The sequence below is a fragment of the Anomaloglossus baeobatrachus genome, chromosome 6 (assembly GCF_048569485.1).
Source record: "Anomaloglossus baeobatrachus isolate aAnoBae1 chromosome 6, aAnoBae1.hap1, whole genome shotgun sequence".
NCBI lineage: Eukaryota > Metazoa > Chordata > Amphibia > Anura > Aromobatidae > Anomaloglossus > Anomaloglossus baeobatrachus.
In genome coordinates, this window is record NC_134358.1 from 220,508,146 (window position 1) to 220,523,067 (window position 14,922).

The following is a 14,922-nucleotide window of genomic DNA, read 5'->3' on the forward strand; positions in this document are numbered from 1 at the left end:
GCGCAACAATGCATTGCATGTCATCTGTATGTGCATCTTTGGATGCAAATACAGCTGAAGTAGGTACTATGGTCATTGGGACGCATTCATTCCTGTGCCCAGCGACCTTTGCGACCGCAAACATTACACACCTGGCCACACTGTGCATTTTGTTAAATAGTAAACTATTAACACTATTTTTTAAATCATTCTTACATTACAGCATTTTTTTTCACACCTGCCTAAACTTTTTGCTTTTGCACAATACTGTATATCTCCACAAATAAAATATGTAATAGGAAAATGGGCATTATATTGACTTGGCATATAATATGCAATTACATGTTTTTTTCAAAAGCTGAGAAGTCTCTCGGGTAACAAAACAGTTGGCTTAAATTAACTAAATAAATGAAACAAGTATTCGCTTTACCTAAAGGGAAATACATATTTGACTACCTTGCAAAGTTAGGTAAGCTAAGTAAAGATATCTGTCTTCATGACAGTTCCTATATAAAGCAATATATTTTTTCTATTGACTAATTGAGTATACTGCACATTCACCTATGAGGCAGCTTAGGTATCATAATTAAATATGAGCGGACCGATGGAAGTTTGGTTTAGCAGCACATTAGATACAGTTCGGTTAGGGACCCGGACTTGACCTGAACCCCGATGGAAGTCACTAATTGGGCAGTTCGGGTTTCCACACACATGCAGACACCATGCATAAACAGAACACTTTCAGTGGAGGGTGGGGGAGAAGTTCCATGTTTTTGTTTGGTGCACACTACATCCGATAACGCTGTTGTTACTCCCAGTACGAGCCGTTGAAACACTGCAAGCAACTCGCAGTGGGCTTAGCACCAAGCACATCTGAGCACAGTGATGCTTGCGAGAAAGGTTTGCATTGCTAAAGAACCTGAAATCTGTGTTTTTTGTAAAGTCTGTGCTTGATATAAACACCGAACTTCGGGTTTGCTCATCTTTAATCGCAATGCCTGAGAAGAGAAGCTATGTGTAGTGATGAGCAGACCCGTGGAAGTACGGATTTCCAGATTCGGCTGGACGTTAATTAAAAGTTAGGTTTTGGACCCGGACTTGACCCGAACTCCATGTAAGTCAATGGGAACACAGACTTTACAAAAGAATCAGTGTTCGAAATTGGAGTTCAGATGCCTTAAGTATGCAAACCAATCAAGTAAGCATCACTGTGCTCAGGTTGTTCGTTGCTTGGCCCAGTGCGAGTTGCTTGCAGTATTTGAATGGGTCACAATGTGGGTGAAATCAAAGTTATCACATGTAGTGTGTACATAAAAAAAAAACTGCCCTCCCTGCCCCAGAATTGCTTTGTTTATAGCTGGCTGTATGTGGGTGGAGAGTCGAACTGCCCAATCAGTGACTTCCAATGAGGTTCAGGTCAAGGTTGGGTCCAGAAGATAATTTTATCTAAAGTCTGGCTGAACCTAAACAACTCCAACTTCCACAGGTCTGCTCTTCTCTAGACCTGAATTTTGGTACTGTAAAATGGGCGAAGTAAGTCCTAGAGGGTTGCAAAAGGGAGAAAAAACTAGGCAAGAGCAGGACAATTACTCTGCAAGTAAATGTAGATAGGGAATAAAAATAATATGGCGTTTCCTCTAATTTTGATAACTAGCACAGCTAAAAGCAGACAACTATGGGCTGCAGCCCTTAACTGTCTACTTTACCTTGGCTGGCTATAAAATATTTAAGGGATCCCACACCATTTTTTTTAAATATTTATTAAAAAAAAATAAAAAAAATGGCATGGCATTTTTGATAACCAGCCAAAATAAAACAGACAGCTGGGGGCTGGTATCATGATGCTGGAAGGCCCATGGTTACTTGAACCTTCCCAGAATAAAAATAGTAGCCCATAGATTCCCCAGAAGTGGTGCATCATTAGTTGCACCAATTCTGACACTTTGTCCGGCTTTTTCCCTGATGTGGAGGAAATCAGGGTAATACTTGTAAAACTGTGAATTGACAGCTGGCATCAAGCCCAGTGGTTAGTAATGGATAGGAGTCTATTCACCCAGCAAGTGAAGAGTTAAAAATCACATATCCAGGAAAAAAATAGTTTATTTGATTAAACACTACCCTACAGTCCCTCATTCACCAATTTATTGATTTTAAAAAATCCTGTAAGTTCTGACATATTTCATTTGGGAAATAAAGACTTCTCCTTTTTTTCTCATTCACCACTTTATTAACTTAAAAAATAAATTCTTGACATTCCAATGCAATCCAATGGTGTAATGTTCCATAAAGCCCATCGATTACAACCCAGCTTCTTTCTGAGGACATTCTCAGAATGAGGCTCCATAGGTCACTCCCGGTCAGTGGCAGACCCAGAATTTCTCACACTCATGAAGAATTCCGTGCCTACTGCTGACCGTGAATGACCTATGGAACCTTGTTCTGAGGACATTTTCAGAACAAAGCTCCATAGGTCACGCTCGGCCTGGAATTTCTCACAAGTGTGAGAATGGGTGTCGTTGGACATTACACCATTAGATTAAGTCAGAACTTTAAGGATTTCTTTTTAATGAATAAATTGGAGAATGAGGAAGTATAGAGTCTTTATTCAAATAAACTATTTTTTTCTTGTACGTGTGTCTGTGTGTTTTTTTACTCTACACTTGCTGGGTTAATAATGGGGGTGTGTGATAGATTTTTATCCATTACTTACCCCTGGACTTGATGCCAACTGTCAATTCACAGCTGACATTAACCCCAAAAATATTATCCGGTTTGGCACCACACAAGGGCAATCGGAAACAGCCAGGCAAAGAGACAGAATTGGCGCATCTTATGGGTGCCCTACTTCTGGGGCGGCTGCGGGTGACTTCTTTTAGGTTGGGAAGGGCCAAATTACTCTTCGCCTTTCCAACCTGATAGTACCAGCCTCCAGCTGTCTGATTTACCATGGCTGGTTATCAAAAAGAGGGGGGACCCCACTGCATTTTTTAAAAAATATTTCAATAATTTAAAAAAAGGTATGGGGTCCTCTCTGTTTTTGTTAATCAGCCAAGTTAAAGCAAACAGCTGAGGTCTGCAGCCCCCAGCTGTCTGCTTTACCTGTGCTGGATATCAAAAACAGGCAGGTGCCCACATCATTTTTTTAAAAAATCCATTTATTGTTCACAGCAGAGTTCAGGCATCTTTCCCATGACGAATAACTTGTTGATTGGCCTTTCAACAAACTTTATTAGAATACGAACAGTATCCAAATGCCAAACGTGGACATTGACTGTTTTTAAAAGTATGTGTTTGAATTCACACCCGAATACCTAGTGTTCAGTACGAACCCTGAAGCTTATGGTTCGGGTTTGCTCATCCCTAGCAATATATAATTTAGCTATCCAAAATAAAGTTAGCAATGAACAAAATTTCATATTTATATGGTTGGGAGAACACTATAATATTGAACTATAATATTACTATACTACAATACTACCTCTTTGTGTCATCATTCTCTGCAGATTTTTTTTTTAAATGTAAGATTTTTTTTCCAATTTTCTAGTTGCAAATTACTTTAACTTATATTAGAAGTGTTTTTATTCCGATAACTACATCTTCAGTCCCACGTGAACCTTGATCTAACAGTAGTCATAATGTTCTTAGTGATCTAAACAATCCAGTGTTTGAAAGGCTATTCTTTAATGGTACTGACATGGACTTACCATGAGACATGACGTGGTTTGAGGTGTTGACAGGGTCAGAATGATTTTGCTTACCCGTTAAAAATTGTATTAACTCTAACTTCATAGAAGAGTCAAGGAGCTCAGATTTGACTGCCAAGCAATACAAGAGGATGTGGTTCACCCACAGACTGTTTGGAGAAAAAATACACCACATAAGAAGTCTTCATTTTAAAGAGACAAACAGTAAAATTTTGCAGCACACCCCAAGCCATACTTAGTTTCGTAACCTCCTAGATGTCCCAATGTGGTTTTCCTCATTGCGAGCTGGGTCACTTCTAATTGGGTCTAAAACCACTTGTAAAAGTAACTAAGATGGTTTACCTCATCTAAGGATTATTTTAAGATTCAGATGCTTATACAATATTTTAAGATGTGGCAGATCCAAGGTTTATGTTTATTTTCACTCAATGATCGCTTTCTTCTGTAACTGGAATTTCTAAACAATGTCCCCTTTGATAAGATCTTAGCCTTAAATCTCACTATACTTTTACTCGCACTAGCATATGGGAGCAAAGGTCCCAGTTGGAAAAGTAATTAGAAAAGAAAAGTTGTTTAGTTCTTTATCATAAAGTAATCTCATACCTGACAAGGATGCTCTCAGCGATGAGTCAAAGAATGAAAATAGCTCATTATAAAACTCTAATTTGGACACTGAAAAAGTGACCCTGGGTCATTTAAAAATATTGACTTATTAATGGGCAAATTCAAAGAGCAATTTGGGTTAAAAAAGAAACAAACAGCAATTTGTTGTAGCTCATTTTTAAGTGAACTGAGCAAAAGGTCATCCAACTGGTTTCCATATGTACTTTAGAAAACTGATCACATCAACACAATAATGATATATTGCAACATATGCAATTAGTTGTATGTGACTTAAGTATACAGTAATTAGTGATTTACACATTGTGCTAAGTAGATGTTTTTAATATCTTTGTTAAAGAACAAAATACTATTCTTCCAACCTACTGTGTACACTGCAATAAGCAAGATATGGAAAAACATATTGTATAGTAAAGAATAAAAATCTATATTGATTAACACAATGTAAACCTCGGGAAACAAAACAAAAAATCACTCCCACTAGAGTTTTTATATACCCAATCATGAATGTTGGAGCTAAATGGTGGGAGGATTTGTATACTAACAGCTGAAGAAAGGAGTACAATAATATAATGTCTCGGCCTTGACCATGAAATGGTATTATAAAGCATATACAGCACCAAGGTTGGAATGCAAACTATGTTGGATTTATGACTCTTAATATTTACTGCTCTCTATAATATAAAATACAAGTCCTTTAATAGACAGTTGGGCAAAGTGACATAAAAATACTATGTATGTTTAAAATTTTGGAGACAAACACTATATGGGCAAAAGTATTGGGACCTCTAAAGGCCCTGTCACACACAGAGATAAATCTTTGGCAGATCTGTGGTTGCAGTGAAATCATGGACATATTGTTCCATTTGTACACAGCCACAAACCTGGCACTGATTGTCCACAATTTCACTGCAACCACAGATCTGTCGCAGATTTATCTCTGTGTGTGACAGGGCCTTTAATCATTCACTTCTGGTTTTTCATTCAGTCCCATAGTCGCAGAGGCTGCAAGTCTGCTAGGAGATCGCAGCTGCCCGTGCCCGCGATCAGGGTTGGGGGCACTGCGGTCTTCTCGCTGTGTTCTCCCTAGGGAGGGCATGCGACTCCACAGCATAAATTCATATGCTGCGGCCTCTGAAAGCCGCACCACAGCTCAGTTTTCACTGCGGGCTGCACAAGCACAGTGGGCATGTGATTTTTAGAAATCCCATCCACTATATTTGTAATGTACAGTTAGGTGGCCCCCTTCTCAGCGAGCTGGCCATTTCATTCTGTGAATCCCCCTGACTGTGTGTCCTGTTGGGACCCGGTCGCTCTCAGCCCTTAGCCACATTGAGGCCTATTTTAGACCCATGGCAAGGTTTTAATATTAGAGAGTGTAGGTACTATCCCAACTGGGTACACCTTGATGTTTGGTGGGATAGCTTTATGCTTTTTTTGATCAAAAACAGTGTTTACTAAGTACCCTATGTTTATATGCACTATGCTTTTATTTAGTTACAGCAGGGTATGTTTTCACATTTTTTTTCCTTGGTTTCTCTTTGTCTCATGGCCAGTGTGAACATGGTCTCACAAGTTCCATGTATACCATCTCATACTCCGGCTCACTTTTTTGTTTTTTTGTTTTTATAAATTCATATGCTGCGGCCTCTGAAAGCCGCACCACAGCTCAGTTTTCACTGCGGGCCGCACAAGCACAGTGGGCATGTGATTCTTAGAAATCCCATCCACTATATTTGTAATGTACAGTTAGGTCCAGAAATATTTGGACAGTGACACAATTTTCGCGAGTTGGGCTCTGCATGCCACCACATTGGATTTGAAATGAAACCTCTACAACAGAATTCAAGTGCAGATTGTAACGTTTAATTTGAAGGTTTGAACAAAAATATCTGATAGAAATTGTAGGAATTGTACACATTTCTTTACAAACACTCCACATTTTAGGAGGTCAAAAGTAATTGGACAAATAAACCAAACCCAAACAAAATATTTTTATTTTCAATATTTTGTTGCGAATCCTTTGGGTAATCACTGCCTTAAGTCTGGAACCCATGGACATCACCAAACGCTGGGTTTCCTCCTTCTTAATGATTTGCCAGGCCTTTACAGCCGCAGCCTTCAGGTCTTGCTTGTTTGTGGGTCTTTCCGTCTTAAGTCTGGATTTGAGCAAGTGAAATGCATGCTCAATTGGGTTAAGATCTGGTGATTGACTTGGCCATTGCAGAATGTTCCACTTTTTTGCACTCATGAACTCCTGGGTAGCTTTGGCTGTATGCTTGGGGTCATTGTCCATCTTTACTATGAAGCGCCGTACGATCAACTTTGCGGCTTTTGGCTGAATCTGGGCTGAAAGTATATCCCGGTACACTTCAGAATTCATCTGGCTACTCTTGTCTGCTGTTATGTCATCAATAAACACAAGTGACCCAGTGCCATTGAAAGCCATGCATGCCCATGCCATCACGTTGCCTCCACCATGTTTTACAGAGGATGTGGTGTGCCTTGGATCATGTGCCGTTCCCTTTCTTCTCCAAACTTTTTTCTTCCCATCATTCTGGTACAGGTTGATCTTTGTCTCATCTGTCCATAGAATACTTTTCCAGAACTGAGCTGGCTTCATGAGGTGTTTTTCAGCAAATTTAACTCTGGCCTGTCTATTTTTGGAATTGATGAATGGTTTGCATCTAGATGTGAACCCTTTGTATTTACTTTCATGGAGTCTTCTCTTTACTGTTGACTTAGAGACAGATACACCTACTTCACTGAGAGTGTTCTGGACTTCAGTTGATGTTGTGAACGGGTTCTTCTTCACCAAAGAAAGTATGCGGCGATCATCCACCACTGTTGTCATCCGTGGACGCCCAGGCCTTTTTGAGTTCCCAAGCTCACCAGTCAATTCCTTTTTTCTCAGAATGTACCCGACTGTTGATTTTGCTACTCCAAGCATGTCTGCTATCTCTCTGATGGATTTTTTCTTTTTTTTCAGCCTCAGGATGTTCTGCTTCACCTCAATTGAGAGTTCCTTTGACCGCATTTTGTCTGGTCACAGCAACAGCTTTCAAATGCAAAACCACACACCTGTAATCAACCCCAGACCTTTTAACTACTTCATTGATTACAGGTTAACGAGGGAGACGCCTTCAGAGTTAATTGCAGCCCTTAGAGACCCTTGTCCAATTACTTTTGGTCCCTTGAAAAAGAGGAGGCTATGCATTACAGAGCTATAATTCCTAAACCCTTTCTCCGATTTGGATGGGAAAACTCTCATATTGCAGCTGGGAGTGTGCACTTTCAGCCCATATTATATATATAATTGTATTTCTGAACATGTTTTTGTAAACAGCTAAAATAACAAAACTTGTGTCACTGTCCAAATATTTCTGGACCTAACTGTATATCACAGGGTATAGGACGCAGCTGAAACATGCTACATTCAAAACTCTGTAAACACTGATCGTGGGCACACAGGGAACGGAGGAAAGGTGAGGAGAATTTATTTTTATTGCGTATCAATAAAGGATGGCCACAATACCACAAGGATGGGCACAATACTGCAGGGCACAATACTACAGGGCACAATACTACAAGGATGGGCACAATACTACAGGGCACAATACTACAGGGCACAATCAGGGCACAATACTACAGGGCACAATACTACAGGACACAATACTACAAGAATGGGCACAATACTACAGGGCCCAATACTACAGGGCACAATAGTATAAGGATGGGCACAATACTACTGGGCATAATATTACAAAGATGGGCAAAATACTACTGGGCACAATACTACAAGGATGAGAACAATACTACTAGGCACAATACCACAAGGATGAACACAATACTACAAGTTTGGGCACAATACTACAAGGGTGGGCACAATACTACTGGGCAGAATATTACAAGGATGGGCACATTACTATCGGGCACAATACTACAAAGATGGGCACAATAATATTGGGCACAATACCACAAGAATGAGCACAATACTACTGGCCGCAATACTACAAGAATGGGCACAATACCATAAGAATGGGAACAATACCACAAGGATGAGCACAATACTACAGGGATGAGCACAGTACTACTGGGCACAATATCACAAAAATGGGCACAATACCACAAGGATGAGCACAATACTACTGGGCACAATACCACAAGGATGGGCACAATACCACAAGGATGAGCACAATACTACAGGACACAATACCACAAGGATGGGTACAATGCCACAAGGGTGGACACAATACTAGAAGAAAGGGTACAATACTACTGGGCACAATACCACAAGGATGGGGGACATTACTACAGGACACAGATGGGGACATTACTACAAGATGTTGGCTAAGATTACTATATGATGCTGCTAATTTTAAAACAGTATTACAAGAAGGTAATAAAATTCAAAATAAAGCATGACCTTTTTTTGCGCTATTAAAAATGCTTTTTTAAATATATAAACTTAACTAAACAAAAAAGTGCAGGTTTGTTATAATAAACAAGCAAAACATGTTCAAAAAAGTGATCCAAAGGTGTATAGAAAAAAAACCATGGATTCATTAAATATGTCACTATGTTCTACAAGGAATGCGGCCCTTCTCAATTTTTTTTTCCTATATGTGGCCCATACACCCAGCTGAGTTTGAGACCCCCGTATTAGATGGTCAGCAGTCATCTAATAGCTTTTTTAGACAGGTGACTGTGCTTCACATTGCAATAAATCGTTCAGTGTTCATAGGCTGCCTATGTAAACAGAATGTATGGTGCTGAGAATGATGATATTTTGGTTTTGCACAAAAAGATGATCTCTCACGACATTTTCGTGTTCATTGAGAGATTGGCATCATGATTAGACTGTAGAATTATCTTGGAACGCTCATTGACAATAACAATTGTAACACGTTATGGGCCTTATATAGCGGCATGGCAGTGACAGATGGAAACAGGCCATATAACGGAAATGTAAAGCTTTTATTTTAAACCAAAGAATTGCAAACAATAATGCAGCAGAGAAAACAATAAAAACGTGCTCGACTAGGTGCTTTCGAACACATAATACCCCTAACTCACGCTACCAAGGATACTTGCGGTGCTTGCGTCTACAGTCACTGGTATTTTGGTTTGGCCACAAGGTTTAACCTTCTAAGGAACACATAATGTTACTCCTGATCGCTCCCTTCTGATTTCTTTAAACGTTTATGTGCCTGTAATGAGGCAACCACCCCCCATACTGCAGTGGGAGTGGGAGTGATGAGTCCCACTACTAAATCCTACTTATCACTCCAATAAAAACTAGCCTAAAACTCCTATTAAATAAATAGCTCAGCACCTAAGACGCTAAATCAACCAGCACTACCAGACTCTTAATATCTCGCACAGTCTAACTTTCCGGGTGAGATATACACTACGTTCATTATCACTACTGTCAGGTGCCTATAACATGCAGTGAAAATACCCTATAGGCTCTGGTCAGATGAGTGTTTAGTATCTGATTCAGGAGAATCAGATGCAATATGCTAATGGCACTCTGCTAAAACTCTGCTGTGACAGTGAGCCGAGTGTTATTTACTGTGCTCCGATTCTCTCGTATGCGAGAATGAGATCACAGGTGCGAAGACGATGGAGAGATTCATTTCTCCATCTTCTCTTTTGTCACTGCATATATTTCACGGAACTTGGATGGTATCTGAGGGGAGTCTGATGTATCGCACACACCCATATGTCTGAGTCGGCTTCCACCGAGCCGGGTATAATGGCGGCCTATGGTCATGGTGGTCTTGCTAGCTGGTGGGCCATCCTCAGCAGAATAAAAAAAAGGCAGAAGTTGTGGATCAGCCAGTCTCAAAAAGCAACTCCTAGACCTCAGGTGCAACAGAAAAACTCACTTTTACTGGCGGAATTGATGATAATGATGATTACAGCTCTCCAAAGTTTTGTAGTACTCCGAGTCGACAGCCCCTCATATTGTGATGAACCCAGCCCTTTTCTGGCAATGTTTAGCAGCTCTCCTCACTCCTACTGGTTATAGCACTATGCACTCAAACTTCTCCACTCAGCCTGGACCTTGCCATCCACGGCAACTCAGGATTACAGGAAAAGTATCTAAGCTCTCTCTTCCTATCACTGGAAACTCAGGATTATCAAGGCTTACGTCTTGTGATCCCTGACTGGTGTTGTGTGGCAGTTGGGCCCTTCTTGGACTGCACAGGACACTATGTTCAACTCGGCAGCACAAATTTCGCTGGAACCTGACAGCCATCAAAGTGAAGGCACTGGCTGGCGTCCTTGATCTCCAGCACCACTCAATCCCAGGGAAGCAGGGTTGCTTCTCCGGAGCTCAGTATTTCTGCTGTAGGGAAAATCTAAGAAAAATGAGATATTTAGCATATAGAAATGGCCATTTGTATATCTGCCCAGTTGCCCCTTCACGGCATATCTCGTAACTGGGTACCTAACGTTATTCTGAAGCCCCTCTCTGGGTTAAAAACCTCCTGTGTATGGGCACGTAGGAACCTGCTATATAGAAAGAGATTACCTGTGGCAACTGGGGGAGGGGTGCACGGTCAGAAGGTATGACCCTCTTGATATAGACAAAAAAGACTGCCTTCACCCAGCCTCATCGACCCGACGTGTGAACAGGTGCATAACTGAACATGACATAAAATACAAAAAAAGACAGTTTGCGCTCTGATAATGCTAAAGTATGGAAACCATGAATGTGTGAACATGGACCTGCATTACTGCTGTAGGGGTTGCTACCCACCAGACTTTATAGTTACCCTTACACTAATTACATCTGTGTGTGTATAAAAATGGCTGAAGAGCTGGCTTCTCACACCATCAGAATTCACAGACATTTCTCACTCCTGACTTTGCAGGGCACCACACATAGACTTGAGACATGCTACCAATCACACCATGCTGCGATTTTTTCCTCAATCCCATTAGAGCTGAGTAAAAACTCACAGATCTGACCTGAATCATTGAATAACATTGGGTAGAGTAGAGTCCAATTTTTTTTTATCTGATTGCACTCGTCCAATTCATATGCTTGTGTGACTTTGGCCTTAAAGGGAATCTGTAAGAAGGTTTTTGCTATGTAAATTGAAGATAGCATGCTGTAGGAAAGAACATAGTCAAAAGTGAAAACATTGTTACCCTTTTGCTTCTCAGTGTCGCTTTTTCAAAGACAAGTTTAGCAATAGCTTTACCTAAACAGTATGTTCCTCCATTCCTGAAAATCAGTGCCTAAATACATATGAATATTAGGTTGAAGTGCTTTGGAAACACTTGGTTACTCCAGCTCTAATTCCCACCCAGTGTCAGTCAAGCAGAAAAAGGCAGTGCTAAATGGGGAATAGAGCTGGAGTGCCGATGGCTTAGGAAGGTCTTCCATTTACCTAAAGTGCTTCAGCCTCATTCACATATCCATTCAAACACTGTTTTTTTTCAGTAAGGGAGCAACAACTGGCTAGATAAAGGTATTGCTGTATTTGACATTGAAAGAGCTAAAAATCTACCTACTGATAGATTGCCTTTAATGTCTTAATATCTAAAGTCAGAATCTCATACACATTTACATATAATGAACAACTTCCTAAGCAGGAATGTTTGCAGTATGGTGCATTACAAACCCATAAACCCTTTAATTTTCAGGCATACAGTACAGACCAAAAGTTTGGACACACCTTCTCATTCAAAGAGTTTTCTTTATTTTCATGACTCTGAAAATTGTAGATTCCCATTGAAGGCATCAAAACTATGAATTACCCACATGTGGAATTAAATACTTAACAAAAAAGTGTGAAACAACTGAAAATATGTCTTATATTCTAGGTTCTTGAAAATAGCCACCTTTAGCTTTGATTATACTGCTTTGCACACTCTTAGCATTCTCTTGATGAGCTTCAAGAGGTAGTCACCGGAAATGGTTTTCACTTCACAGGTGTGCCCTGTCAGGTTTATTAAGTGGGATTTATTGCCTTATAAATGGGGTTGGGACCAAAAGTTGTGTTGTGCAGAAGTCTGGTGGATACACAGCTGATAGTCCTACTGAATAGACTGTTAGAATTTATATTATGGCAAGAAAAAAGCAGGTAAGTATAGAAAAACGAGTGGCCATCATTACTTTAAGAAATGAAGGTCAGTCCGTCCGAAAAATTGGGAAAACTTTGAAAGTGTCCCCAAGTGCAGGGGCAAAAACCATCAAACGCTACAAAGAAACTGGCTCACATGAGGACCGCCCCAGGAAAGGAAGACCAAGAGTCATCTCTGCTGCGGAGGATAAGTTTATCCGAGTCACCAGCCTCAGAAATTGTAGGTTAACAGCAGCTCAGATTAGAGACCAGGTTAATGCCACACAGAGTTTTAGCAACAGACACATCTCTAGAACAACTGTTAAGAGGAGACTTTGTGCAGCAGGCCTTCATTGTAAAATAGCTGCTAGGAAACCACTGCTAAGGACAAGCAACAAGCAGAAGACACTTGTTTGGGCTAAAGAACACAAGGAATGGACATTAGACCAGTGGAAATCTGTGCTTTGGTCTGATGAGTCCAAATTTGAGATCTTTGGATCAGAAAAGGTGAACGGAAGGATTCTACATGCCTGGTTCCCACCGTGAAGCATGGAGGAGGAGGTGTGATGGTGTGGGGGTGCTTTGCTGGTGACACTGTTGGGGATTTATTCAAAATTGAAGGCATACTGAACCAGCATGCCTACCACAGCATCTTGCAGCGGCATGCTATTCCATCCGGTTTGTGTTTAGTTGGACCATCATTTATTTTTCAACAGGACAATGACCCCAAACACACCGCCAGGATGTGTAAGGGCTATTTAACTAAGAAGGAGAGTGATGGGGTGCTACGCCAGATGACCTGGCCTCCACAGTCACCAGACCTGAACCCAATCGAGATGGTTAGGGGTGAGCTGGAACGTAGAGTGAAGGCAAAAGGGCCAACAAGTGTTAATCATCTCTGGGAACTCCTTCAAGACTGTTGGAAGACCATTTCTGGTGACAACCTCTTGAAGCTCATCAAGAAAATGCCAAGAGTGTGCAAAGCAGTAATCAAAGCAAAAGGTGACTACTTTGAAGAACCTAGAATATAACACATATTTTCAGTTGTTTCACATTTTTTTGTTAAGTATTTCATTCCACATGTGTTAATTCATAGTTTTGATGCCTTCAATGTGAATCTAAAATGTTCAGTCATGAAAATAAAGAAAACTCTTTGAATGAGAAGGTGTGTCCAAACGTTTGGTCTGTACTGTATATTACTAACTGTTGTTTTAATAAAGCCTAAAAAAAATGTTCCTTGACCTTCTTCCATGCCCTACAGCTTTCCATATTGAATCTAATGGAAAAAAGCAAAACACTCCAAAAAAAAGGACAACATGGTGACATGCGTGACCCCAACTGTACACAATCTAGGAGGAATATCTGAATTATAAAGTAAAATGTTTGAAATACAAATTCATTTGTGGATGTGTTATAAGGAACTTAAATGATATACTCCTCTGAGGACAGGAACCGAGGTCAGTGGATATACAGTATATTGTGCATAATACTGAGCAATATATTGTACATATAAAAAAATAAATATTTGCAGCATTTATCAGCAACTGCCATACACAGTAGCTGTCTAGCCGATATAGATCAGCCTAGAATATCACAGTCCATAATGTGATCAATGTCTATGAATATTGTGGATGGACAGATGTGGCCATTGGTAGCAATTCTTTGAGCCTTAATGGTATATAATTATGGATTAATATGTAGAAAAGGATAAACATATTTCAATATCACTACTATCCTTTCAAACATTTCTACCGTGTGTGCATATATAACAGTATTCTCAGAAAAGCATTCGCAGCAAAGACTAATCCTGTATGATTTTGCAGTACCGAATTAATGTGAAAATTATTTATGGCCCCCTGCTGACCTTTGGGAAAACTAAGCAGACGGATTTTCCATCAACCGGACCCATTTTTATTGAGCATATGTATAAACAGACATATATGTGAACTAATCACAAATATTCTGGCGTCTTAAAAGTAAATCAGACAGTCCCATAGTCAGGCCGTACCTCGGTGTACAATATATTGCAAATCCCTCTTGCGCTTAAGAGTTTTATATATGTCTAAGGTCTACTTAAAATATAAAGCATTTCATTCCAGAATACCTTTTATAGCAATCAGAGAAAATATGTATTTATATAGGCTGCTGGATCTCGGCGTAGCATGAATAATATGAATAACGTCAGGGTAATCAGGCCGGGAAAGCAGGGTTCACAGCAGTGAGCAGAGACGTCCATTGGGCAGGGTAAACACCTGCATTAAAAGGAGCATTCATTCTAAGCACCGTGCCTATGGATGGATGATGTAGGCAAGTTTGGATATATTCATGTAACATGTCCGATAGAATTCATGGAAATCTTTTCTGGATTGCATAAACATATTCATAAAAAATGGTATAAAAAAAATACTGAATCACCACAGGGATTAAAATATAAAAGTGGGTCAGTGTGACTTGGCAGCCAGACATCCAGGCTAATCCCATCTGCATTAAATTTTCACTGAACTGAAAAAAGGAGAGAGGGAGAGAGAGGGCGAGAT

General features: G+C 40.1%; 1 long non-coding RNA gene across 7 annotated transcripts in view; it reads right to left on the reverse strand.

Annotated features, from left to right (window-relative positions):
* Positions 1–14,922, reverse strand: part of LOC142244232 (uncharacterized) — a 332,530-nt gene that overhangs the window by 70,169 nt on the left and 247,439 nt on the right. For 5 of the 7 annotated variants that reach the window (XR_012724482.1, XR_012724478.1, XR_012724481.1 and 2 more), the window contains one exon: positions 3,738–3,832. The exons of the other annotated variants lie outside the window; for them this stretch is intronic. This is a non-coding gene — a long non-coding RNA (uncharacterized LOC142244232). The remainder of the gene's footprint in view (positions 1–3,737; positions 3,833–14,922) is intronic. 7 annotated transcript variants of the gene reach the window in all.